The sequence below is a fragment of the Rhinolophus ferrumequinum genome, chromosome 17 (genome assembly GCF_004115265.2).
Source record: "Rhinolophus ferrumequinum isolate MPI-CBG mRhiFer1 chromosome 17, mRhiFer1_v1.p, whole genome shotgun sequence".
Taxonomy (NCBI): Eukaryota; Metazoa; Chordata; class Mammalia; order Chiroptera; family Rhinolophidae; genus Rhinolophus; species Rhinolophus ferrumequinum.
The window spans coordinates 58,761,697-58,787,486 of NC_046300.1; the positions used below are offsets into that span (position 1 = coordinate 58,761,697).

A 25,790-nucleotide genomic window follows, 5' to 3' on the forward strand; every position below is an offset into this window, starting at 1 on the left:
ACAAATTGCTTATTTCTGGAATTTTCCTTTTAATATTTGCAGTCTGTGGTTGACTGCAGATAATGAAATCATGAAAAGCAAAACAGTGGATAAGGGAAAACTACTGCAGCTTCTTTTAATAAAATGTAAACTCCAGAAGTCAGGGCTTTTGGTCTGTTTTTTTATTTTATTTATTTATTTTTTTTATTTTACTGTTTTGTAGTACTTAGAACAGTGCTTGACATATAATAGTCACTCAAATATTTTTGAATAGATAAGGAGATGGATTGGTATGAGAGTTGCAGTAGGACTGGTAAAGTGGTTACTTAAGCTGGACAATAGGTACAGAGGATGTATGTAACAATATCCCTTATACTACATATACATATGCGAATAGGTGGTCTTCTGTATTATAAATTATAATATACTTTAAAATTTGAAAATACACTATTGAACTTTCATATTGAGAAACATTATCAGGGAAGGTATACAGCAGACATCTTCACCTCATCTCTCAGACCCAACTTATTCCTCTGCCTTGGTCCTCAGGGGAGGTGGGTGGGAGTGCTCAGTATAAGGTGGGTGGCAGTCACAGGGAGAACCTCACAGAGCTTGGCTGAGCCCATATTTTAGATAAAAAGCACATTAAAAATCAGCATTTTTACATTATGACTTCACATGAAGTCACCATACCAGCATGTTGGTATGTCCTGCTTTGTGCCTTTTTGACAGCTAAGGAGGGAGGAAGCAAAAGAACTTAGGTAGGTCCATTTGAGGGCAATTTGAGGTCATTGTTGGCTTTTAAGAAGTAGTATTTAATTATTATTTCTTTCACTGCTTTAGCTTCAAAGAGAATTTTCATGATATGTGTAAAAGTCACTTTCAGATGAGTCAATAAAAAAATACCTATATCAAGGAGTTACCAAAATATAGCATTAGAAAAGGGGAAAATTCCACAATCTAACAACATGAAATAGTCTGCCAAAATAGTTTCCCCAACATTACGAGGATCAACTGGAGATTAAGCCTACTCTTTAGTTTCTAAGTTTTGGGTTTTTTTTGTCTTTCAAAAACAAGCCATCTCTTTAAACAACTTTGAGGGTGAATGTTCTTATTAGTGTGCCTGTTTCCACAGAGTACATTTTAGTTCATTCCAGAAAGTTCTGGCTGAGTGCTTATGATGTGCCTAGCACCTTATGGAAATGTGGATGGCAGTAGGTTCTAGTTCAAAAACAGCTCAAACACAGAGCTAAACCTCTACCACTACCCACTTCATGAGTTAAGAAACTGGGTAATTTCACTCCCTGCCATGTTATCCAGAAGCCTACGTTAGTATTGTTGAATGTCATATATATGTTATCTTAAGAACTTTTATTCATTAGCACACTAAAGATATTACAAAGATAAGTCACCAACTCCAATAAGACACTCTGCAATAATTATACAATCTGCAAAGAACTGGTATCAAAATATGCTAAAATGCCTACAAATCAATAAGAATAACACAAATAATCCAAGAGAAATACGGGCAGAAAACCGTAATAAGCATTTCACAGAAAACACATAAGCACAATAGATGCATGAAGAAATAGTCGTTATTGGTGATCAGGGAAATACAAATCAAGGTCACATAAGACACCATTTTACTGATACGTTGAATGGCCAAATGAAGAAGGCTTATGACACCTAGTACTGGAGAGGATGTGGACTCATAAGAGTCCAAATCCAATACCGGTAGGAGTGTAAGTTGATGCCATCTCCTTGAATTCCAGGTTGGTGTTATCTCTAAGAGTTAAAGATTCATAGACTCTATGACCCAGCAGTTTTACTCCAGTGACATGCTTGCACGTGTCCAACAGGACACATGTACTTGAAAGTTCAGAGCACGGTTACAATGGCAAAACCTGGAGACACCCCAAGTGCCCATCAGTGGGTAAGTAGATGCTTCAACTGTGGTATGTTCCTCAGTGGAACATAACAGTCAAACCAAGTGAACTACAATAGTCTACAACTATGCGGACGACTCTCAGCAACATCCTATTAAGTGAAAAAATTCCCCAAGTATTGTACAAGCATGATGTCCTTTTCGTAAAGTTAAAAAAAACCAACATAAAAAAGTAAAGTATGGAACAAACGGTATGGTGCCTATAGTTAATAACACTGTACTACATAATTGAAAGTTGCTGAGAGTAGACCTCAAAAGTTCTTATCACATGAAAAAAAATTTGTTACTGTGTGTGGTGATAGATATTAACTAGACTTATTATGGTGATCATTTTACAACATAGACAAATACTGAATCAATATGTTGTACACCTGAAACTAACATGATATTATATGTCAATTATACCCAATAAAAAAAGGAAATACAGTCTTCTACTCTGTTTTGATATGCAATGGTACATAATTTAAAAGGCAGAAGACAATTGAATTATTAAGTCCCTTCCACAATGTTAATACATAAATAAACAAAAAAAAAACAACAAACAAATAAAGTTTAGAAATAGGCAATTAAACTATTTAAACAGAAAGCAAGAAAATGGTTGTCACGGCATATAGGGTCAGGCGGACAGATGCAGAAGAACAGAACCAGCGTACCATATGGTTAGATGTTAGCTTCTGTGAAGATCTTAAGCTTTCATTTGGCTTGGTGAATTTGGGGATAGTTACTATGGTACAAAACAACTACAAAATAAATATATCAAACTATGGTCAGACAAGGACCAACGGCAACTGTGTCATGGCACAAGGATTACAGTTAACCCCATTCTGTGCATCTGAGATTCACAGGGAAGAAAACGAACACTGCTTGTTATAAAGAGATGATAAACATAAGAAAATGTAGAACAATTTTTACAAGTTTGAAAGAGAGTCTCTGTGTACTGCTTCAAATCTTCCTTTGTATATCACTAGTACTGTATACGGTATGGAAACCACTGCCCTGACATAAACAATGAACAGGAGACAGTCCCTGCTCTTAAGGAATTCATGGTTGAGAGAGAATGTAATTAAGTGGATAATTTTAATAAAACTAACTAAATGATAAGATAATCATAAAGAAGTAAGAGAGCAAAGGGCAGGAGGCATGAAACTAGCCTGGACACGGAGCAAGTCATCCTAACAGGATGTAAAATCTAACTGGATTTAAAAGGGAAGGATATGTTAAGGAAAAGAAATCCCATGTGTAAGTGCCTGAAGGTGGGACAACTGAGTTGCTGAAAGTTGTTCAATTTAACTGAAGTAGAGAAATGTGGAGGGCCGGAGGGAGAGACGTGGGGCTTGGGAAGCAGAAAGGGGCCTCATCATGAAGGGCCTTGTAAACTATACAGTGGGCTTGGGGCCTTATCTCAAGAGCCACAAGAAGCCGTCCTATAGTTTAAGCCAGGGAGTGATATGATAAGACTTTTTGCTTCATAAACAGCAGGCAGGACCAGAGGCAGAAAGTATCAGTTAGATTAGGGAGAGGCTGATGTAGTTGTCTAGTGGGACATGGTGGCGACTAGAAGTAATGGCAGGTAGGATGGAGAGAAGTTGGCAACTTGGGGAATTACTGAGGTGGTAGAATAAGTGGACTCAAAGATCAATTGGATATAGAAATTTGATGAGGGGCAAGTCAACAATCATTTCGACTTTGAGTATTTGGGAGATGGTGGTGCCAGATGCTGGGATTTGAGAAAATGGAAGAAAGAACATAGATATCTTGTACAATGCATCCCATTTGGCTTGGCAGTGGTTCACAGAGCCTCACAAGCCTTTTCCGATGAATCTGATATTTCTCCACAATGTATCCTCTTCTTGTTTCTAAACACCTGGACTGAGTTGTTAAAGATACTGTCACAAGGCACCATGGGAGGAATCTGTAAATGAAAGTTTCCAGAATCTATGACCTATCCTTATAAAAGCTGTTTGCTTTTATTTTCTAAGTAATTGCTGGATTAGTTGCTTGTACGGCATAAAGTTGAGGAGTATTGCTAACTATTTGTGCCACTGAACTCGAGGTTATAAAATGAGGCCACAGTTCCTCTGAGATTATTTCCTTTCATTTTGAAAGCAAAATAATTACCTAAGCCTGGATCTACTGAGCAACAGCTAAAAAATAAAATCTTTTGCTTCTGGTACACCATAAAATAATTGCATATATCCTTTCCGTTCTGAGTGTGGGCCATAACATATGAAGGAAGCAGCATTAACTTCCTGTGAATGATTGCCGAGATGAAATTTTCTGATCAGTGTTAAAATAGGAATACACGAACCTACATCCTGTAAGGGTGTGGTGACATGCTAGTACTGTGGTCATTTTTATAGCCGATTCTCCCTTTAAAGCAAGATGGCCATGGGAGTAATGCATTGTCAGATCGTAAGAAATGTTGGCCCATTACCTCCAGGTCAGTTCCTGAAGGATTACTGTTAATATTTGGCCTTGGGGAGAGGAGTTAATAAAGATCCATGTTCATGATACGTTATGTATATATATGAGCAGGCAGAGGGAAAGCTACGGGAAATAGAAATAGTTTACATAGCACTTTAATATTAGTTACCAATTGTGGTGTCAGATGGGTACTAGACTTATCAGGGTAATCACTTTGTAGAGTATATAAATACTAATCACTATGTTGTACACTTCAAGCCAATATAATATTGTATGTCAATTCTAATTAAAAACTAAATTTAAAAAATTCAAACTCTTATTGAATCAAATGTAAAATTATTACACACACACACACACACAGAGGCACACACAGAGACACACACACACATATACAGAGGGTGCCAAAAAAAGTATTCACATTTTAAGAAAGGAAAAAACTCTATTAAAATTATGCTGATGGTAACCACTTTGAGCACCTCTTGTAATTGCAGAATTCAAATGTGACTTGTATTCATCTTTTGTTGTCAGTATATATGGAGTATTACAATTTTAATACAGTTTTTTTCTTTCTTAAAATATATATGTATTTTGCATACACACACACACACACACACACACACACATATGTATGTATTACCAATTCTCATACTGCCAATGTGTGTGTTTATGTGGATGGTAGTACAGCAAAGTAGGCAGTAGAATAGAATTTGGTGTTAGGGAGAGTGAAGTTAAATCCCGGCTTTGCCACTTAAGAAGCAATGGGAGTCTGAACAAATTATTTAAACTCTCTAAATTTTAGTTTCTTCATTGGTCAGTGGGACAATCTACCTCTTCCTTGGGTTAATGGGTTTAATGAGTTAACATATGCAAAGACTCTAGACCAGTACCTGATGTATCTTAAACATTCAACAAATGGAGATAATGTAAGTAAAGTAACATGAATGTATACTAATGATTTGTAGCAGGCCGAAGTCTGATATTAGACCTAGATACCGAGTATAACTAAAACATTGTAAGATACTCCTTAAATTTGTTTATGGTTGACGTTTTTATCATGGTCTACAGGAAACATAATAATGACATATTCCATTGACTCTAAGATATTCATTTTTAAATATTTAAATGAGAGGTATTGACTTTGTCTGTATAACACATCAAAACTTGTGGAAAGGATGACAGCAGCTTAGAAGAAAACTCCAGAGCCGATAATGGAGCATTCTTTTACGAAATGCTGCCTCATCGATGTTCTTGTTGATGGAGGGTGACATTATGAAAACACACACACTCATGATCCTTATCTGCAAAATGATTCAGAAGAACCGGACTCTGAGTAGGAAGTTCTGAAAAATACCTCTTCCCATAATATTTTGTTTACTTGTATACTTTCCATTTTCTGTATGTATAACAGTAATGTTAGATAAAAATATATGTCTATCTAGGTCTGTTTATCGAATAGAGCACTATAAAATCAATATAAAATAAAAATTCTAGTTATAAAGTATTGTGTCATAGTTTGTCAGCCTTTGTCATATTGGCACATAAACAATGGGACATTTTACAACTGAGGACAACTTAGCTTTACTGAGATATGCTAAATAAGAAAGTATGGACAGCCAAGAGAATTTAGAGAGGTTAGAAAACTGAGTAAATAAAGGCAGACCTATCTGCGTTCGAATCTTAGCTCCTCTATTTCCAGTTATGTTATCTTTGGACAAATGACCATCCCTCCAAGCCTCTGTAAAATGACAATTTTACCTAAACCATTAGGTAAGTTGTGTGGGTTAAAGGAAGCAATATAGGTGAAATGTTTATCATCCTACTGTGCAAGTACTTGAAGACTGCAATAAATAGTATGATAATTAATAATCTATTGTTTTATTTTTTTTAAAAATCAACTACTTCCAGATATTTGTCACAACACATAATGGAAAACTATGTTATATCTATCAATTATCCACACAAAACAAAAACATACTTTAAAAAATACTAACATGTTATAAATTAAGTTTCTGTATTTTGGTTTAAGCATAATATAAAAATGAATGAATGAATATTCACCAGATTTGACAGGTACATTTATAATGGTCTGATTTAAAATGTAAGTTAAGTGCTCTACTCAAATATTTAAGTAAGGTCGAGGGCACTGCAAAGACATGTGACCGTCTTCTAACTGAAACTGATAAACAGAAGAAATAAGTGATTGCTAATCAAAAAAGACAGGCCATATGTACTAAGAACACATGGACCAAAAACATCAGTGTCACCAGCAGGGTTTCAAGCCTAAGGCTTAAACTGGGAGACTTAAAGGCAGATACACGAACCTTAAAATTGAACTGTTACATCTATGGACAATTATGAAGAATGCTAATAGTTGAATAGTAGCAGGTTATTACTTCATTTAACAACAGTTAATGAGATGATAGTGTGTTATAGATCCATGTGCCTTTCTGAAGATCCTCCCTCATTGATTCTTAAACTTAAGATTCCTTTTAAAGAAAAGAATAATGTGGTTCTCTGATGTTGACTTAAAACTATTTTTTATAACATTAGTTAAATATATACATATAAAACTTATATGAGCAATTGTAAAGTTAAATAGAATCAGAGAAAAAATAAAAGCAAAACGAAGCCAACAGAATTAAAATTGATTGCATCTATTAAATGTAATTGCTGAAGTTGTTTTGCGGAGACCCAGTACCTGCTTGCAACATGAGCATGGTGCTGACTGAACAAAGATTCCTTTGAGTTCAGCCCGCCTGAAACACCAAGCTGGGTGTGATGAGCCATTTTCCTGTCACTTTTCTCTATTTGAACTATGGCAGAACTTTATCCCTCACTTGACATGCATTTAGTAAGTCTCCTGTATTCTCTTCTCATTCCTTCTAATAAATACATGGTTCCAATGAAATCGTAAACCCAACTGCAAGTAAAGACCCATAATAGTTATCTTTTGCTTGGTAACAAACACCACAAAACTCAGGGGCTTAAAACACCAATGATAATTTATTTCTCATGGTTTCTTTGGATCAGGAACTCAGGAGCAGCTCAGCTAGGTACATCTGGCTTGGGGTCTTTCATGTGGTTGTAGTCACACAGTGGCCAAAGGTGGGGTCATCTCAAAAACTTTATCACTCACATATCTGATACCTGGGCCAGAAAGACTTGAACAGCTGGCAATTTCCATGTAATATTACGCAGTCTCTCCATTTGGTCTCTTCAGCCTGACAACTTCAGGGAAGCCAGACTTCTTACATGGTGGCTTCCCTGCTGGATGCCTCAAGAGAGAGAGCCAGGTGGAAGCCATACCTTCTTTTCTAACCTAGGCTTGGAAGTCATGCAAGGTCACTTCACCTCATTCTGCTCATTAGAAGAAAGTCACTGAGTCCTGCCTGCATTCAAGGGAAGGGAAATTAGACTCTACTTTCTGAAGGGAGGAGTGTGAGAGAATTTGCAGTGTATTTGAAAACCTCCAGATATTGAAATCATATGGCTATATTCAATTTTAAAATGTTCATTTGTGTGATTAGTATATACTTTCATCTCTTAATAAATCTCATAGGGAATTCACAGAACCCTAAGAGAAAGTAAGCCAACCCCCACTGGTCTTTGGACCCCGATTTGAGAAAACTTCCATTATGCATCAATTGCAGTAACATGGAATGGAGGGTTCCTTAAGTCACCATGCAGGAGATAATGGACTTAAAGAAATAGGAAGAGAAGAAACCGGAAAGTGTTTTGTGAATTGGTGAAGTTGAAGAACTTGATGTATGCATGATGACCTTATGTCTTTATAGACGCCTTTCCTACATATTCTAGTGATGCTGAAGAGGCCCACTCCATAAGTAGCTAGAACTTAATGTCAGGATCCTGTAGTGTTCATTCACTATTCAGCAAATGCTATCCACTGTTAAACAAAACATTCTTTTAGGTACTGGAGATATGTGAATCAGAGCGATGCAGTCTCTATCCTCGGGGTTATTATGGGTCTAGTGGGGGAAGACGGGCATTAAGAAATTTATTATGAATGTAATAAATGCTACAAAAAGGAAATCATAAGTTTCTATAAGGTTCCATGGGAATGCAAACTTAGTCTGGGGCAGGCTGGAACAGGGAAAGACATGTGAGCAAACACCCAAAGAATGAGATGACCAGATGAAGGGGAGGCAGGTGAGGAGTTTTCTGGCTTTTTCTGTATTTGCTTTCAACCACCATATATCTCTTGCTTCAAACATTATACAAGAAAGTTGTGGCTACCACTGAAGTAATTTCTGGTCCATAAAAAAAATGTTGCTGGACAGAATACGAATATGCATATCGATTAATATTTAAGAATTATTTGGTGATCTGAAAATTCTGGTAAGGCATAGCAGAGAAACATATTCAAATGACCTCAGTTGCCTGTAAATCTCATGAAGGCAGGCCATTGGAATCCACGTGGTTTTCAGACTGTATAGCAGTGCACAGGGGATTCTGTGCATCAGAGCTTCCCTTCCGTTAGCAATTTGTTTCTCCATTGCTGCAGCTAAAGAGTCAGAAAGAGCAGCTTACCTTTCATTGACTTCAAAAGGAGCCTGGGCCTGATGTCTCTGCAGCCGGCAGCTTTGCTTTCCGTATGTTTTCCACTTGTTGTCAATAGGACCCCTGTGAGCTGAGAGATGGATCTGTCATTCCAAAAAAACCCCAAGAAAGATAAGAAACAGGGGGCAGACCCTCCTTGCCTCTGACTGAAGATTCAGAGGCCCTGAACTCTTCATCTCTGTGGGGAGGGTATGTCTTAACCCACACCTAGAAGAGAATGAAAAGGCTTCCTCAGAGTCCCCAAATGCCAGGGCTGAACTTTCTCCCCTCTGTTCCCCTCCATGTTGTCTTGGACCCAGTTAGCATAATTAGCCTTCATCTACCTCTTATACCTGAGACAACTTATACTAAACACAAGTGATCCCAAATGACAGAGACGTGGCCTGCAGCTTACTTTACCCATGAAGTTACCATTATCAGGAGGGATAACAGGCTGCGTGCTGCCTTTTGTGTTCATGAAGGGCTCCTATTAAAACTGTGTAACTGAGGGTGGGGGTTGACTAATCAGAATGGAAGCTGGCCACAGGTACAGACATTAGTCCTTTAATTTCTGAAGTAAACGGTGGAGGGGTACAGAAGTCCCGAGAGGCGAGGGAGACAGTCTCAGGACGGTGCAATTTGCTAACTGGTCAGGACATATTTTAGAATTTTAACAGTGGTGCATCTGTAAAGGTGGTGCTTGTTGAATTACTTGGTACATGGTGCAGGGTGTATATACCCTAAAATGACAGAGTACGCACTGCAAAAGAGGTGGTGCATCAGGGCTCGATGTCAGTGCCCAGTTCTTTGCTTGTGACTTGGGGAAGTCACTTGTCTCTCTGAACCTTGGCTTTCCCATCAGGCTCAATGATGCTTAAGATTCCTTTCAGTCATAACATTCATTTGAACAATTCTTAAGCCACAATCCAGGCACTGTTTTTGTTCTTAGTGTACAACATTGTGTTGTGAGGGAGAGGCTGCCCTGCTACTTGGGTCTGAATCCTGCTCAGTGGTCCAGGGCAGGTTCAGTAAGCTATCTAGGTCCCATTTCTTCAACTGTAAAATGGGGATGTATAATGGGGTGGTAGAGTTGTTATAGACGAGAGTTAAAAGGGAAGATGCAAGAAGTGTATTTAGCACCATGTTTGGTACAGCAGAAATCAGTAGATGCTAGTTATTATTTTAATATTAAGAGTGGGGTGAAGAGCTACAGAGCATTTTTCTTCATCCTTCAAACTCTTCCATGATTTTCAAGGTTATTTTTCAAGTCCTAGGTGCCCTGGCTCTTGAGCCTACTCCTAGTGTTAATGGCACATTGAGTGCGAGGGAAAGAAGTGGCGTGGTGCCATGTCTTCAGAACATGTGCCAAGCACCCCCAAGGGCCCATTCTCTGATGTCTCAATCTGTTCAGCAGGACTCTGCCATGTGCCAACTTTAGCTAAGCCATGAAAAGATTTAGAGTTGTGGTGAAGTGAAATGTTCAACAAAGGAGAATTCTGCCTTTTGTTGGAATTTGGAAATGGTATTTCAAGGACTCTTAATTTCAGATGTTACCTTTTTTTTCCATCTGTTGGCCTGATTGGGCTGACAACTGGTAGAGGCTCTGGATAGAACATCTCCTGATTAGAATTTTCCTATTAAATTCTAATCAGAAGGACACGAACATATGAAAGAACAGTAATGACTCAGAATTGCAATATAAAGGGGAAAAGGCATATATTGGTAAATTACAATTGTTTATAAGGTGGTTGAAATCCTGGGAATTTGGTGGCCCATTTCATTGAAGGGTTGAGGAAATGTTTTGACTTCAGGCTTGGCTAGTTCAAGTTGTTCAAATATTTTCACCAGGACTCTCTCCATCTTCCAGCTCAGTTCTGCTCTATTTTGGCTTTATTTTCAAGGAGATTTTCCCCAAGTGCTGGCTAAGAAGTCCACTAGTAATTCTAGGCTTGCATTTTATCAATTTTTCAATCCTAGCCGATTAAGAACACTTCTATTTCAAATCATGCCAGCGAAGCCCCACGCGGCATTCTCATGGGTCCAGCTGGACTTATGGATGTGTTCTTCTCTGAATCCCACTGAAGCCAAGGCACGCAGTGCTCTGTCTGGCTGGGCCCAGGCCACAGACGTCCCCGTGAGCCAAAAGGAAGTAATTCAACCTTCACACACTAAGAATGGGGGAAGGTTGGTTGCCGTCAAAACCAGCAGGTCCCATTCCAAACAAGGCGTTAGGCCGAAGAAAGCCATCAACGCAAACCTGCCCGCAAAGGTTTATCTGGAAACTTTAGCGAAACAGTGGGGAAAATCAGGTGTTAAGCTTGATGAATTATTTTGCTGTTCCCTTTTCTTTAGCAAAGTCCCGGAGGTGCATTCATCCAGCAAGCCTTGCCTCTGTTGAATTCTTACTCTGTGCCTGGTGGGGAGCTCGAAGCTGAGCCCTTGGAAAGAGAAGGACCCTCCCAGAACTCCTGGCGGGTGTCTGGCCGAGAGCTGAAACGAAACATGCCACAACTCTGTTACACTGCTCTCCAACACAGACTTCTATATCCCATCATTCTCAAGTAAGGCATGGACCTGCTTCTTTCCCTTTGAAAGCTGATGGCTCAGCCTCCAGGTTCCTTTGCTGGAAGGCATGTTATGAAATGGGATGCACTGTCAGAGACACAGGTAAGAAATCTGAACTGCATGGCCTCACATAAACCTCACCAGGTCTCTGTCAAGAGCGCCTTCCCCCTCAACAGGTGTAAGGACAAAAGGCCCATTGTCCCTAGGAGCCTATAGGAGAAATGGAAAGAACATGTCCTTGCTGCTTAATCTGCTGGTGATCAAGAGTATTGTTTTATCTTTTGCCATCTCCACGGTTCCATGGGATGAGTTCTATTGTGACACAAAGTCCGCTTTGTCTTTCCAACCCAGTGAGATGGTTAGAATGACCTTTCATACATTCCTCGGTTGTCACAACCTGAGCACTGAGTTGGTATTATGCATTAAGAATATTATCATTTTTTTCCCCACCAGGGCACTATCATCTACAACGATGCTGTGATGCTGAAAAATGGTGTGATTCTCTTTTGCTTAAAAAAAACACAAAACTTTTTTGGAGCCGTTTTAGGTTTATAGAGAAATTGAGTGGAAAGTAGGGCTGCCCTCTACTCCTTCACCCTGCCCCCACCCCAGTTCCCCTCTTCTTCACATTTTACATTAGTGCGTCAGTGTGGGACGTTTGTCATAATTGATGAGCGTGTATTAGTAACATGGTCATTAACGAAGAGCCACTGTTTACATTAGGGTTTATTCTTTACATTGTATAGTCTGTGGGCTCGGACAAATGGGTGACATGTGTTCACCATTACAGTATCGCACAGAATTGTTTCACTGCCCTAACAATTCCCTGGGCTCCCCCTATTTCTCCCTTTCTTCCTGCCAGTCACTGGCGACCACGGATCTTTTTATTGCCTCGGTAGTTTTCCCTTTTCCAGAGTGTCCAACAGCAGGGCTCATATAGTCTGTAGTCTTTTCAGATGGGTGTCTTTCACTTAGCAATTATGGATTTCAGGTTCCTCCAGGTCTCTTTGTGGCTTGATTGCTCATCTCTTTCTATTACCGAATTGCTTGTGCTTCATATTTAAAGCTTTCAGTGGCTAAAAGCAGCATAGATACCCCCACCTCTCATTTCCCCCTTGCCTGGCATTTTCATAATGTGGAGAGATCACTAATCCTCAACTAAGTTTTAAAACGTCAGCTTCCCGTATGTGTGATTGGAAAGAATCAAATACAGAACAATCTCAAGTAGTTTCTGTAAGGCTGGAGAAATAAAGAGAAAATTCGAATGTCTCAGTCATAGCCAAATTAGAAAAGGTCTGTTCAGGCTGCAGGCAACGTTGGTATTCTTGGCATTTTTACCCAGAAGAACTTATATCCATGTAATTAATGTTTTCCCTAAAATAAACCATTTCCTGATCTTTTTCTCTCCTGGCAGCATCGGAAGTCCCACTCACTAGATGAGTATTAACATTGGTTTTTAATTCATGAATGCAACCTTTTCTTCTTTATTTACATTTTCTAAACAGAGCCCACTTAGTCCACAAGAAGGGTGACAGTGCAGGAGTTCCCGTTCAGTTATCTGGTATTTGCTAGTCGTAAAGTGTGCAGGCTTTAGAATTTGAGGGAGTGAGGTTAGTGTCCCGACTCTGCCCCTTACTAGCTGTGTCTTTTAACAAGTCATTTCTCTTCTCTCACCCTCATTTTTCTCTTCCGCAAACCACAAGTAATAACAGGCTCTCCCTTGTGAGACTATTAGGGAGATGGAAGGAGATAATCCATGGAAAGCATTAAGCACAGTTTCAACAACAAAAAACTTCCTCCTACATCATCCCAGCCACACCAGGCAACTGGCCTGTGTATAAAGGAAATGCTGAATCCAGTGTAGATGCTCATTAAATTATTCCTGGCTGATCAAGGGGGCACAGGGAGGGCAAATCCTGTCACGTGTGGGCTCTCAGAGAACACAGCCAAGGAAGCCGACTGAATTGGGGTCAAGCATGATGGGAGAGATTGGGTACCCTGTGCGATCTTATGGAACCAAGGACATCACTTCTAGTGCTTTCGGCTCTGCCCCTGCTGAGACAGGGCCACTGCTAATAACTCACATTCTTCTCTTCTCCACCCTCAGAAAGCCCATTTCCTGAATCAGTGCAAGTTTTGGTCAGGTGCTTGGCGGCCAACCTGGTTTCCAGGTTTAATGAACAATTTCTTTATGGTGACACTGTAGGGGACAGTATCATGCTCGGTCTCTTCTCCTCACTCCACCCCCATACGTTTCAGCTAAAATAAGTTATCATCTATTAGTTATTAAGGTCCAACGTTGCAGTCTCAATCCCACACAACAGGAGTGCTAACTATATTCCATGGGCATTATTTTTTATCTTACTTTTACTTTTTACTCACTTTCATCATTTTGTGGAGGAAAACTCCCTTGCCAAAGGTAAATAAACTTAGACATATCCTGTCTCCCTTACATCTTTGTTTATCCATAAACTGTCAGAGACACAGAGGAAAAACCACTAAAGCATGCTCAAAGGAGGCCAAGAGATCAGATCATAAAAGCTTGATGTTAGGGGAAGATGGTACCTAAAATGGTACCAAGTTGTCTCTATGTGATGACATGAATAAAAATTAAAGATGCCAACAAAAGTCCAACTGTCACAGTTAGGAATGGACTCAATTGTGTAAAAAAGCATAATGAGAAAAAATACAGTAATGGCGATGTGAGAAAGTACCATAAAGTGAGTGGAAAAGTGATAAAGCTTAGTGGTGAAGAGCATAAACTTGGTTTTGAGATTGGATTTGAAACCCGGCTCCACCTTTTACCTTTAAATGGGCAATTCATTTACTCCACACCTTATTTTCCTCCTGTAAAATAGTATCTACTTCAGAGGATTATTTTTTGAAGACTTGATGAGATAAATATAAAAGTGCTTGATAATACTTGGCTCAGGTAGACTTTCAATAAGAGTCAGCTGTTACTTTTAGTTTGTTAATAAGGATTGTGAATCAAGAGTCACATAGAATGAAACATTGCTCCAATTTTGTCACAAAAAACCTTTTTTTTCCCAGGGCACCCCATGAGGTTAACGTTCTGAGGGAAACAACTTGAGAAATGCTGCCTTAAGCAAACAAAACCTCAGACTCTGAACGGGGAATATTTGTCTTGAATATCCTTGTTAGAAAGTTAAAAGTTTTAAAGTGGTACTTGTGGTTATTTCTGTAACATTTTGGGCATCCGATGTTGTATCAGGAAGGCATATTCAAGCTGTCCTCATTTCTATGGAAAATCAGATTTCATTTACATCATACCTCCTCAAAGAAGCATTTCTGGGATCCAAATAAAATTGAGGACTGCCTGCTCAGATTGGTTGCAAGCTCTGTAAAGGAAAGTCTTCTCCTTTCACCTATATCCTGACAGCAGGCCTCTGCCTACCCACCCTGAGCCTGGGACAGAATTTCCCTTGATGAGCACAAAAGCCATCACCTATCCCTTTGGAAGGCACTGTGAGCCTGGAAGAAGCATCTTGAGTCTCTGGAGAATTAACTGCGTGCAAGGGTAGAGTGTTTTATGATCTGTTACAGATGGATAATACAAGGTACAGACTAGCAGCTTGATTTTTTTTTTCTTTTTTAAAGTAAGGAAGCTCGGCAGTGAAACTCATTTTCCACAACTCCCAAAGTGGTTTTGCAATAAATCCATGAATTTAATCAGCCTCCTCTGTTGAGGCAATCTCCCCTAATTGGGTTCTTGTGAGGGACAATAGACATGATGACAAAAATACTTCATCTCTGAAAAGGAAGCCAGAGTCTCATCAAAAATACTGATACTAAAATTCCCATCCCCCCAAAGAAATGAGGCACAGGCTTCCAGAGCAACTCCTGGCACCAGGCTCATGCTCTCTCAGGTCACGTTTGTCTTTTAGTCCATCATTCTCTTTCTCCTTCCTGGCAAACATCAAGAAAATAAAAATCCTGAAATGAAAACCAAGTGTCTCCAGCATCATATTGGCCAATAACCAAGTGGACTACTAAGTAGGCTTCTAGAAGTTTTCCAGAAGATTGCAATAGAGTATTGGGGAATTGCTTTAGAAATGAAGACAGACACAGAACACAGAATCCAAACAGCACAAGTTTGTTTCCTTTCTCTCTCTGGTAAGCAATTCTCACTCCTCTCTGTCAATCCTGGCAGTAATGGTGGGGTTTGGAAAGGGCCCTGCCAGATTATTACACACACAGCTGTTGGTGTCAGCTGGCAAAGCAACCTAGTGAAAAAAGTGGGGATTGGAACTTGGTGGCTCATGTTCCCCCTTTATTTGGACAACTATGATCTCCAAATGTAGCTGATATCTCCTGTTTCAGGTGGGTCAGAGGTTGGTGGCAGGGTGGGGTAGGGGGAGGGAGGGAGAGAGAGAGAGAGAGAGAGAGAGAGAGAGAGAGAGAGAGAGAGAGAGAGAGAGAGAGAGAGATATCCCAGTATTAGAGGCAAGCCTTTCTCTGAAGGGGTTGGAGAGCAATGGCAGATTCCACCTAGATTTTTTTTTTCCATTCTGGAAAATGAGAGAAGCAAACCATGGTAATTGAATTAGAATTGGAGGAAAGGGAAGAATTTCATAAGGATGTCATCTGTGCCAGTCCCATCCAACAGCCTGACATTCCAGCACCCTCGCCATTCTCTGCATGTGGGAGCATTCCCACATCTGTGGCCACTGGTGGTCAACAGATCATCTTGGTGACAAACATAAGAACTCACCTGAGGTTCAGCAGACACAGAGCCAAAACTGGAGGAAGATCTGTGGAAAATGCCATCCTCCCTGCGAATTAGGCACAAACACTGGAACAACAAAAGAGCTAGTGTGCTTCAACTCCTCTAGCTGCAGGCCCTCGCTGGCTGTGAATAGGGGCACTGACGGGGCAGAAAGGCAATCACATCCCAGGTTCCCTCCTTTCAGTCCTGAGTTGTGGTTTCTCTGCTTCCTCCCGCTGCTTCAGTATGAACTGCTCCCAAAACCAACAGTAAAATGTAAGCACCACTCTTTGCAGGAAGAGAAGAAATCCTCATCTCTTTGGGGAATTTTCTTGTGGTGCTTGCCTTGCTCACTTCGGCGCCCCTCTCGTGCACACACAAAGCTGTGGGGGTTGCCAGACGAGCCTCTCATGTAGACAAGGGCTCTCAGCAAAGTGTGGTCCCTGGACAAGCAGGCTCAGAATCACCTGAGAATCATTAGAAACATACATTCTTGGTCTCACACAGTCCTACTGAATCAGAAGCTTTGGGAATTGGGCCCAGCAGTCTGTGTTCTAACAAGCCTCCAGGTGATTCCAGTGCACACTTTATTTTGAGAACCACTGATAGGGGCTGATTATTTCTCCAGAATTCCTTACATTTTTATGCCTGTGTGTTTGGTACTTCCATTCCCTCCATTTGGAATGCTTCTTTCTTTTCTGCCTGGCAGGTTCCTATTCAGTCTTTAAAGTCCTTCAAAAATTATCCCCTGTTATTTGTAAGCCACCCTGACACCATCTTCTACACTTAAAGTAAAATTAATGGGCCCTTGTTTGTATTCTGACAACACTTCAGGCAGCTACTAATACATTATATTACAATCATTCTATATCTATTTTTTACACCAGGCTGAGAGAGCAGGAAAATGTCTAATTCAGCAAATATTTTGTACAAAATATCTTGGGCTTATCATTGTGTTAGCTCTGGTAATACCAAAGTAAAATATTAAAAATCTTAAAATGTATGACACTGCCTCTTTTACCTAATTCATTGCTGAATGCCAAATGAGATTTCAAATCCCTGGCTTGGTCTCACCTGTGACATGTGTAACTTCAGGTAAGTTATTTAACATCTTTGAATCTCATTCAGAGTAAGGAAATGCTGATAGTATGTATCTTGCTGTTTATGGGATGATTACATTAGAAATATATGTACAGCACTTAGCATTGTACCCGCTCAGAGTAGGCTCTCAGTGAATGCTTGTCACTACTGCTCCTTGTGTTAATGTTAATATCACGATCATCCCATCGCTAACGACTTGCATTGTGCCTGGGACAGAGAATGTGAGCATAAATGTTTGTGAAGATTTTAAAAAGTCAGGGTTCTAGACTTCTCTACTATACTTCCTGGAGTGCTTGACGCTCAGGATGAGCAATCTGACTTTACGTAAAATGTTTCATAAGATGTGTAAAAATGTACAGAGAACTTTAAAACTGCCTCCTTTAGTTGCCCGGTGCAAGGATCGATCAATACTGAGACTCCTGCTTCAGTTATTTCAAAGTTGGTTTAGGTCAACGCACCCTCCACTCCACTCCCAAAACCTTTAAACTATGATTAGTTCTCAAAATTGATGTCAGGTTAGAATCACGTGGGATGCTTTAAAAAAAAAAAAATCTACCCCTGCATAACTCCCAAAGACGCGGATTTAATTGATATGATGTATTCTGGGCGTTGGGACTCCCAGGGGATTCCAAAACAACAGCCATGGTTTCTACCTACTGAGTCAGAAAACCTACAGGGAAAGTAAATTGTGGCTTATGAATAGTTAACTATAAAGGTTTTGCCATTTTTTATAAAATTAAAGTATGGTGAGACTGCTGGTGGTGGTGTGAGGGTAGTAAACAAATGAAGGGTCTACAGAAATGTTTTCAGTAAGGTAACATTCCAGGTGGGTAGGAACTTCTGTAATACAATGATGCCGAAATCAGGGGCATCAGGAATAGCTTATTGATGATGCTTGCAGCTGCTGAATTGCACTTAACTTTCAATGTAGTCTCTCTATTTACCTAGCTTAACTCTCGCGCCCATATTCTGGGCAAGCCAACTTCATCCATCAATAATGCCCTAAAGAACTGTAGGAGGATTCCCTTTGTGTCAGCCTAGATGTTTTAGCTGCTGAAACTCTTGACAGACATTTTGAAACTGCTATTCTCTCTGGTACAACTTAGAGATTGTCTTATGCCTGGTGCTGAGAGCTCCATGGATTAAGACCCCTATTCCTGGCTCGCCATCAATCTCCAAGTGTCTCCCTCTCCTCGACATTGCTTTTCTGATAAAGCAGCCCAAGTATGATGACAAGGGAGTGACTTCTTGGGACAGGGTCCCAGTGCCACCAGAGCAAAGCTGAAAGCTCTGACAGAGAGCCATGTTCATTCTTTTTCCAAGCTCTGGTTAGAACCAGTAATGGAGTGTCTGGATGGCAGAAAGTTTATTTCAGTAGTGATTGTGTAGGAGAGGCGCTGATGAATTTTAAAAGGCAGATAATGCTAAAATAGCTAATGGGGGGAATTAAATAATAAACAAGCCTATGGTGGTAGACTTCACGTTGAAAAGAGAATTCCTTTTACCCACGATTTTAAGAACGACAGCTATTAAACAGCCAAGTTTTCTTTAAGTCACACTTGCTTAGAAACATTAGCTCACTGTTTCTTCTTTTCTTTTTCTCCTTTCCCCTTGCTCCTCCCCCCATTTCTTTCCTTTTCTGTCAGCATTTTCAGGGGGAAGGAAATATACCATAGTAGTGACCAGGGAAGTAGAAGTGGGAGAAGGCACCTCACACTTCTTGAGAGTTGCCCATATGCCAGGTACACTATGTAACAAAACCTCCTTGAATCCCCACAATATGGATGTTAGATACCTATTGTTTTAGAGAGTAGGAAAAATGGCGCTTAGATAATAAAACGCAATTTTCCCAAGGAAGCATAGCCAGCAAGTGTGAGAGCCTGGATTCAAATTCTGAGCTATGTGATTCCAAAGCCCAGTTTCTTCACATTGCACTGGGCTTGGCTGTGCCGAGAACCACCCTCTTCCAAGCAATCATGATACTATGTTTGCGTGTCTGCAGATGGGGAATTGTTGCATTTGGGGCCCCTGGCTCATCTGGTTAGACTAGGCCATGAAAACAGCTATTATTTCAGCTTTGATCTCTATCTTGTACGCTAACTCCAGTCGTCCTCTTCTCATCACGTGTCCACGCCTGGGACTGTGGGGAAACCCGAGGGAAAAGTTAGGGGAGGGGATACGATGGCCACAGGGGCAGACCCACTGGGGATTAGTTCTATAGATGCTGCAGCTTTTTATTTCTCAGGGCAGACATTTCTTAGATCTATAGGAGACAGAAGGGAGAGAGTCAAAGAGAGGAGAGTCCCAGGTAAGTGAGATGCGATGGGAGAACATACAGCAGCAAATTCAAATGCCATTTGATAATCACCAGCTCGCAGTTTCCGGGATTGCCAGGTCTATGCACGGATGGAGGAGAGGACCCAGTGGTGTAAACTGTGCGGTGCTTCTGGCCAGACCTGTTCCTTCCCTTGGGATCAGAGGACACTGCAGCAAAGGGAATTTTGAAATTGGGTCCCACCAATTGTGTCGAATGAACACAGGCGAATGAAGCCTTCTTTGAATCTCATCGACTTCCTGTATATTCCTATCCAACGATGGTTGGGCTTTGCCATTCAAAAATTGGAATCAATTTTAAAAATAATGACATTTTCATTAAAAAACGAGGCTGTAATTTTTCTAGGGGTCAACTGGGTACCATGCATATTATTATATAATTTCTTTGGGCTGTAGGAATGGAACTGGTTTGGTACTATTATAGGAGAAGAGATTTTTAATGTGTTTTCTTTCCTTTCTCTGAAGTTGTGGTAGACAAGCAGGCATTTAAAATTTGCAATTCTGTAACTAAAATGATACCCCTACTTCATGGTTTAGGGCTGTTTTTCTAGGAGGGGCACAGATGGTGTTTCTGTCTCCTCCAGAGAATATTTTAGGATGTAAAGTGTCTGAAATAAATTATTCAACTGAGGCCAAAATAGTCTTCTGGAAAAAATCATATGTGAATAGGAAATAAGAGCAGTCTGGCTGGGGCCTAAAAAAGTTAAAATGCAGCTGGTTTTTAGAAATGGTAATATTTGTAATAATGTTTGTATTGGGAATGTGATGAGACCTGGAATTGTGGAAGGGAGCACCGCCTTACCCAGGACATTTAGTGCTTATCTTTTTTATCCCCTCCCCTGCTCTCCCCTGCCCTCCCCTCCCCTCCCTCCGCTCCCCTCCCCTCCCCTCCGCTCCCCTCCCCTGCTCTCCCCTCCCCTCCCCTCCCCTGCCCTCCCCTCTGCTCCCTTCCCCTCCCCTCCCTTCCCCTCCCCTCCCTTCCCCTCCTCTCCCCTCCCCTCCCCTCCTCTCTCCTCCTCTCCCTTCCCCTCCCTTCCCCTCGTCTCCCCTCCCCTCCCCTCCCCTCCCCTCCCCTCCCTTCCCCTCTTCTCCCCTCCCCTCCCTTCCCCTCCTCTCCTCTCTTCTCCTTTCCTCTCCTCCCTTTTCTTTTCCTTCTTCCTCTTCCTCCTTCTCTTTCCCCTTCCTCCCCTCAATACTTCTCAAAATTTTATGAGCATATGAATTACCTGGGTATTTTGTAAAAGTGCATGCCTAGGTTCTGTATGTCTGGAATGAAGCCTAAGATTCTACATTTCCAACAAGCTACCAGGTTAGGCTGTTGTTCCTGGTCCACAGGTCATACTTTGAGTAACAAGTACCAGAGGAAGTTCAGATAAATTACATAATGGTTTGTCAAATGAGTAAATTAATTATTTCATTCATTTCTTCCATAAGTATTTATAGAAAACTGCTTTGTGCTGGGCGCCGAGCCAGGTATTGTAGATAAAATAATGAGCATAACAAACCCCATCCTTGTCTTTATTGAGTTTAGATCCTAGTGTGTATGATAAACAATCAAATAATCACATATTGAATATAATATCACAACTATATTAAGTCCAAGAAGGAGTGGTGAGATCTTACAATGGGGTCCCTTCTTTAGTGAGTCAGAAAAGGCATCCCTGAGGAGGTGACACTGAGCCGAGCTGTGACGATAACAACAGTAGTTGTGATTATTATAATAGCAGGCAGCTAACCATTACTGAGCATTTGCATTGGGCTGGTGCTTTACTGTTTCTGTGCATTATCTCATTTAACTCTCATAGCAACCTTGTAAGGTAGATGCTATTATTATCCAATTTTATAGAAGAGAGACCTGTAGTTCTGAGAACTCACGTAAGGTCACATAGCGAGAACACAGTAAATGTATGACTCGAATGCAGGTTGTACATGTTCTCAATGACTCCACCTAACTCCTTCCATTTGTCATCTGGGACATTAACTAGGGAGACCACTGAATCAATTCAATCAACGGAATTGACTACTGTGCTCCTTGCTGTAACAACAGCCATGGAGGAATCTGTTCTCCTGCCGATGTGATGTAGCAGGGAACACTCTGGGCAAGAATCAGGAAACAGGAGTTCGGTTCCAGCTTTGCCAATAACATCCTGTGTGCTTAGGCAACCGTCATGACAGCTACTACTTGTCAAGCACCAACTGTGTGTCAGGTACTTTGCAGGAGCTTAACATATGATTATCTCAAGTTTTCAAGATATTTTTGTAAGATCAGAGTTATATATTAATACCTGCATTTTAGGTGAGGAAATTGAAGCTTGAAGCTTGGAGAAGCTAAATTTGCACAATTTGTAAGAGGTTGGATACAAATGTGAGAGGTCGGTCAACTTAGTGCAACAGTTCTCAAAGTGTGACCTGTGGGGACCCATCCTAACGCCTAAGCCCTTTTCAAGGGGCTGTGTGGTCAAAACTAGTTGCATAACAACACGAAGATATCACTTACCTTTTTTATGGTGTTAACATTTGTACTGCTGGCTCAAAAGTAATGGTGAGTAAAGCTGTTGATGCCTTAGTAAAATATTTAATTTTTTATTAGTGATGTTAATTGTATAAGTTAAAGTAACATTTTCTCTGGAGCTATTATATAAGGACTTCTGATAAACACACTCACATCAGTTAAAGTTTCAGAAGATAAAAACATACCTGAAAGCTAGTACCTAGAAATATATGCGATATGAATGATCATAAAAGCCTCTGGGACAATAACCTGGAAGTATTTGCTGCCTATAATACAATTTGGGCTTTCAAGCAAAAATTAGAATATTGAGAAACTTGTTTCTACCACCATGAGCTTGTCAGCTTTTCCATTCTTAAAACTTTTTTTTTAAATAAGAGGGGTGACATTAATGAACCTGTTTAAAAAAATGTTGTTTGGAAGATCTGCAAAACTCAGTGAACTAGTATCTTCCAAATATTCAATGCATACTGTTAAAAAGTCATGCATGGGTAAAAGAACCATTGAAGGAGCCGGCCCGGTGGCTCAGGCAGTTAGAGCTCCATGCTCCTAACTCTGAAGGCTGCCGGTTCGATTCCCACATGAGCAAGTGGGCTCTCAACCACAAAGTTGCCATTTCGATTCTTCGAGTCCCTCAAGGGATGGTGGGCAGCGCCCCCTGCAACTAAAAAAAAATTGAACACTGCACCTTGAGCTGAGCTGCTGCTGAGCTCCCAGATGGCTCAGTTGATTGGAGTGCGTCCTCTCAACCACAAGGTTGCCGGTTTGACTAAGCTGAATGGCACCCTCCACAGCTAAGATTGAAAGGACAACAACTTGACTTGGAAAAAAGGCCTGGAAGTACACACTGTTCCCCAATAAAAAGAAGGGTCCTGTTCCCCTTCCCCAATAAAATCTTTTTTAAAAAAAAACAACCATTGAAAAAACAAAATGGACCCATGGATTTTACTATAACAGAGGATGAAAATTTATTGATATGGTTCCAGATTCCACATTACAACTAACATTTACAAACATAGCATGTGTCAAGTTTTGTACTATCAAAGAAGAACAGCTGTAATTATCTGAAAAAGCTATTAAACTATTCCCTTCTTTTCTAGTTATGTATCTGTGTGAAGCTAGACTTTCTTCATACACTTCAGTCAAAGCAATATATCACAACAGATTGAAGGCAGAAGCAGATATGATCATCAAACTGTCTTCTCTCAAGTCAGACATTAAATATAAAACGATGCTACCCTTTTTGCCAAATGTTTTTTGTTTTGGAAGATATAATTATTTCTCTTAAGCTATGTTATTTATGTTAACATCTAATGAGTTTATTATTGTTATTTTTAAATGAGTTAATGAAGAAATATATTTTAAATTACTTAGTTTTGATTTTGAATACAATAAATATCAATAGGTATAATGCACATAAACAAAACTGTTTGGAATCCTTACTACTTTTTAGGAGTATAAGGGGGTCCTGACACCAAAAAGCTTGAGTATTCCTGGCTGGCATTGTGCATAAGCACAGGGACTCTGGGGCCAGATCTGCCTGGGTTCTAACTACCATTTCCTAAGACATGAAGGGCATTAAGGAAATTATTCCCACTTTTCTGCCTTAGTTTTCCCATCTATATAACGGGAATAAAAAAAAATAGTTCCTATTTCCTAGGGTTGTTGTGAACGCTAAACAAGTAAATATAGGTAAGTACTGAGGACACTGCCTGACATTGCCTGACAGTGCTAGAACATTCCGGGGTCAATGTTCTTTTTACTAGGTTCACTTTTCTGAGCATTGCTTTACTTATTTGTGAGATTTATTAGTAAAGTCCCTTAGTTTAGCCATTGCATGCTTGTACAAATATATGCTCTACTGATTAAAAATATAATAGTCCAGCATTCTAGCAGGAAATGATGACAGCTTAGAAAACAATGCTCTTTAGCCTCTGAGTGGAGTTTACGTGTACTGTGTAGACAACGGAAGTTACTTTAAAAGCGTAACTCACGGTGCTATAGTTGTAGAGGTTCTCCTTGGAGTTGAACTTAGATATTCTTTTAGAATTGACTGGCTCTGATCAAGTATTTTGATTATGAAAGTTAGCATTGCCAGAATGCCAACAGGCAACAAATTGCATTCCATTTTCCAGCAAATATGTACGGAGCCCCTTCTGTGTGATCAGCACTTGTCTAGGTGTGGGAATAAAACAGACAAAAGCAAATGATGGCAGGAGTATATATTTTGAGGGTGCCTATCAGAGGAGAGACAACACACAAATAAGAATACATAGCATGTTAGCTGATAATAGGTATAATGAAGAAAGATAAAGCAGGGAGAGGACATGTGATGTGAAGGTGGGTTGCAGTTTTCATTAGGGTGATCAGGGAAAGGCCTTACTGCAGAGCTGAATTTGGAGTAAAGACATGAGGGAGTGAACCACATGGATGTCTGGACAAGAGAATTCCAGGCAAAGGGAATCACAGGCACAAAGACGGAACAGGAATCTTCCTGGTGTGTTATAGGAGCCTCAAGGAAGCCGGTGTGGCTGGAGTTGAGTGGGCAAGACAGGAATAGAAGACGTGATCAGAGAGGTAAGGGATGTTGAACCACGAAGGGTATTGTTGGCTTTTGCACACTGATTTGGGAAGCCACTGGGGACTTTTGAGAAGAAAAGTGACATGAGCTGGACCTCATTTTAACAGAAGCAGAGAGACCAAGTAGGATATTAGTGAAGTAAATATGGCAAGAGATCCGATGGCTTGGGTCAGCATTGTAGCAATGGAGGTCATGACACAGGGTCAGGATCCGGGTGTGTTTTGAAGCAGAGCCACCGGATCTGCTAATGGATGGGAGGTGTGGTCTGAGAGAAAGAACGGATCCAGGATCGCTCAACATCCTGAGGAACTGAAAAGATCCATTGCCACTCATTTAGACAGGAAGACTGAGGAAAAGGCAGGTTTGGTGGGAGTGCTAGGGAGGAGACCAGAGCTCGGGTTTGAATATGTTCATTTTGGAGTGCCCACTGGGCGTCCACATTTCTTTCAAATACTGGTACACTAAAAGATGATCCAGGCAATAAAAGCAGCTGATACGTTGTTAAGAATTGCTAAAAAATAAAGGTGGCTGCATTTCTTTCTTGGGGAGAAAACACACACACAATAAAAACCCCTGAAAAATTACATAAAAGAGTTTTTGTTTGTTTGTTTGCTTGCTTGCTTGAATGTCATTCTGGTGCAGTTCCAGAACTAAACACCCTCTGCCAGGTGCGGTCTTATTAAAGTTTTGGAAGAAAAGACCATCTGTCTTGAGACACAATGCCTTTACTTGTGGGACTAAAAATAGCTTAGCTCTTGTTCCCCAGAGCACAGGGATCACTAACCGGCCATCCACTCATGCCCATGCTGGCTTGATAAGGGAATTTGCAAGTCTCACCTGTCCACCATTCACACTGCGTCTGTGTTGTGGATTGATTTTAATTTTTCATAGCTCCTTCTGCTTTCTCGCAAATGTAACTTTCTCCACTGCATCCTTCCCCTCTCGCTGATGCTATTGCCGAGCCTGGCTGCCTGATCCATTGTCATTAATAATGAAAACAGCACTGGCCAATTTAATATCATCTGCAGATTTCATAAACGCGCTGTTTGTACTGTTGTCCAGATATTTC

The 25,790-nt window shown here is 40.5% G+C and overlaps 1 long non-coding RNA gene across 2 annotated transcripts in view; it reads left to right on the forward strand.

Annotated features, from left to right (window-relative positions):
• LOC117037156 (uncharacterized) overlaps nucleotides 1-25,790 on the forward strand; it is a 270,833-nt gene that overhangs the window by 95,619 nt on the left and 149,424 nt on the right. For both annotated transcript variants that reach the window (XR_004425471.1, XR_004425470.1), the window contains exon 2: nucleotides 11,258-11,572. This is a non-coding gene — a long non-coding RNA (uncharacterized LOC117037156). The remainder of the gene's footprint in view (nucleotides 1-11,257; nucleotides 11,573-25,790) is intronic.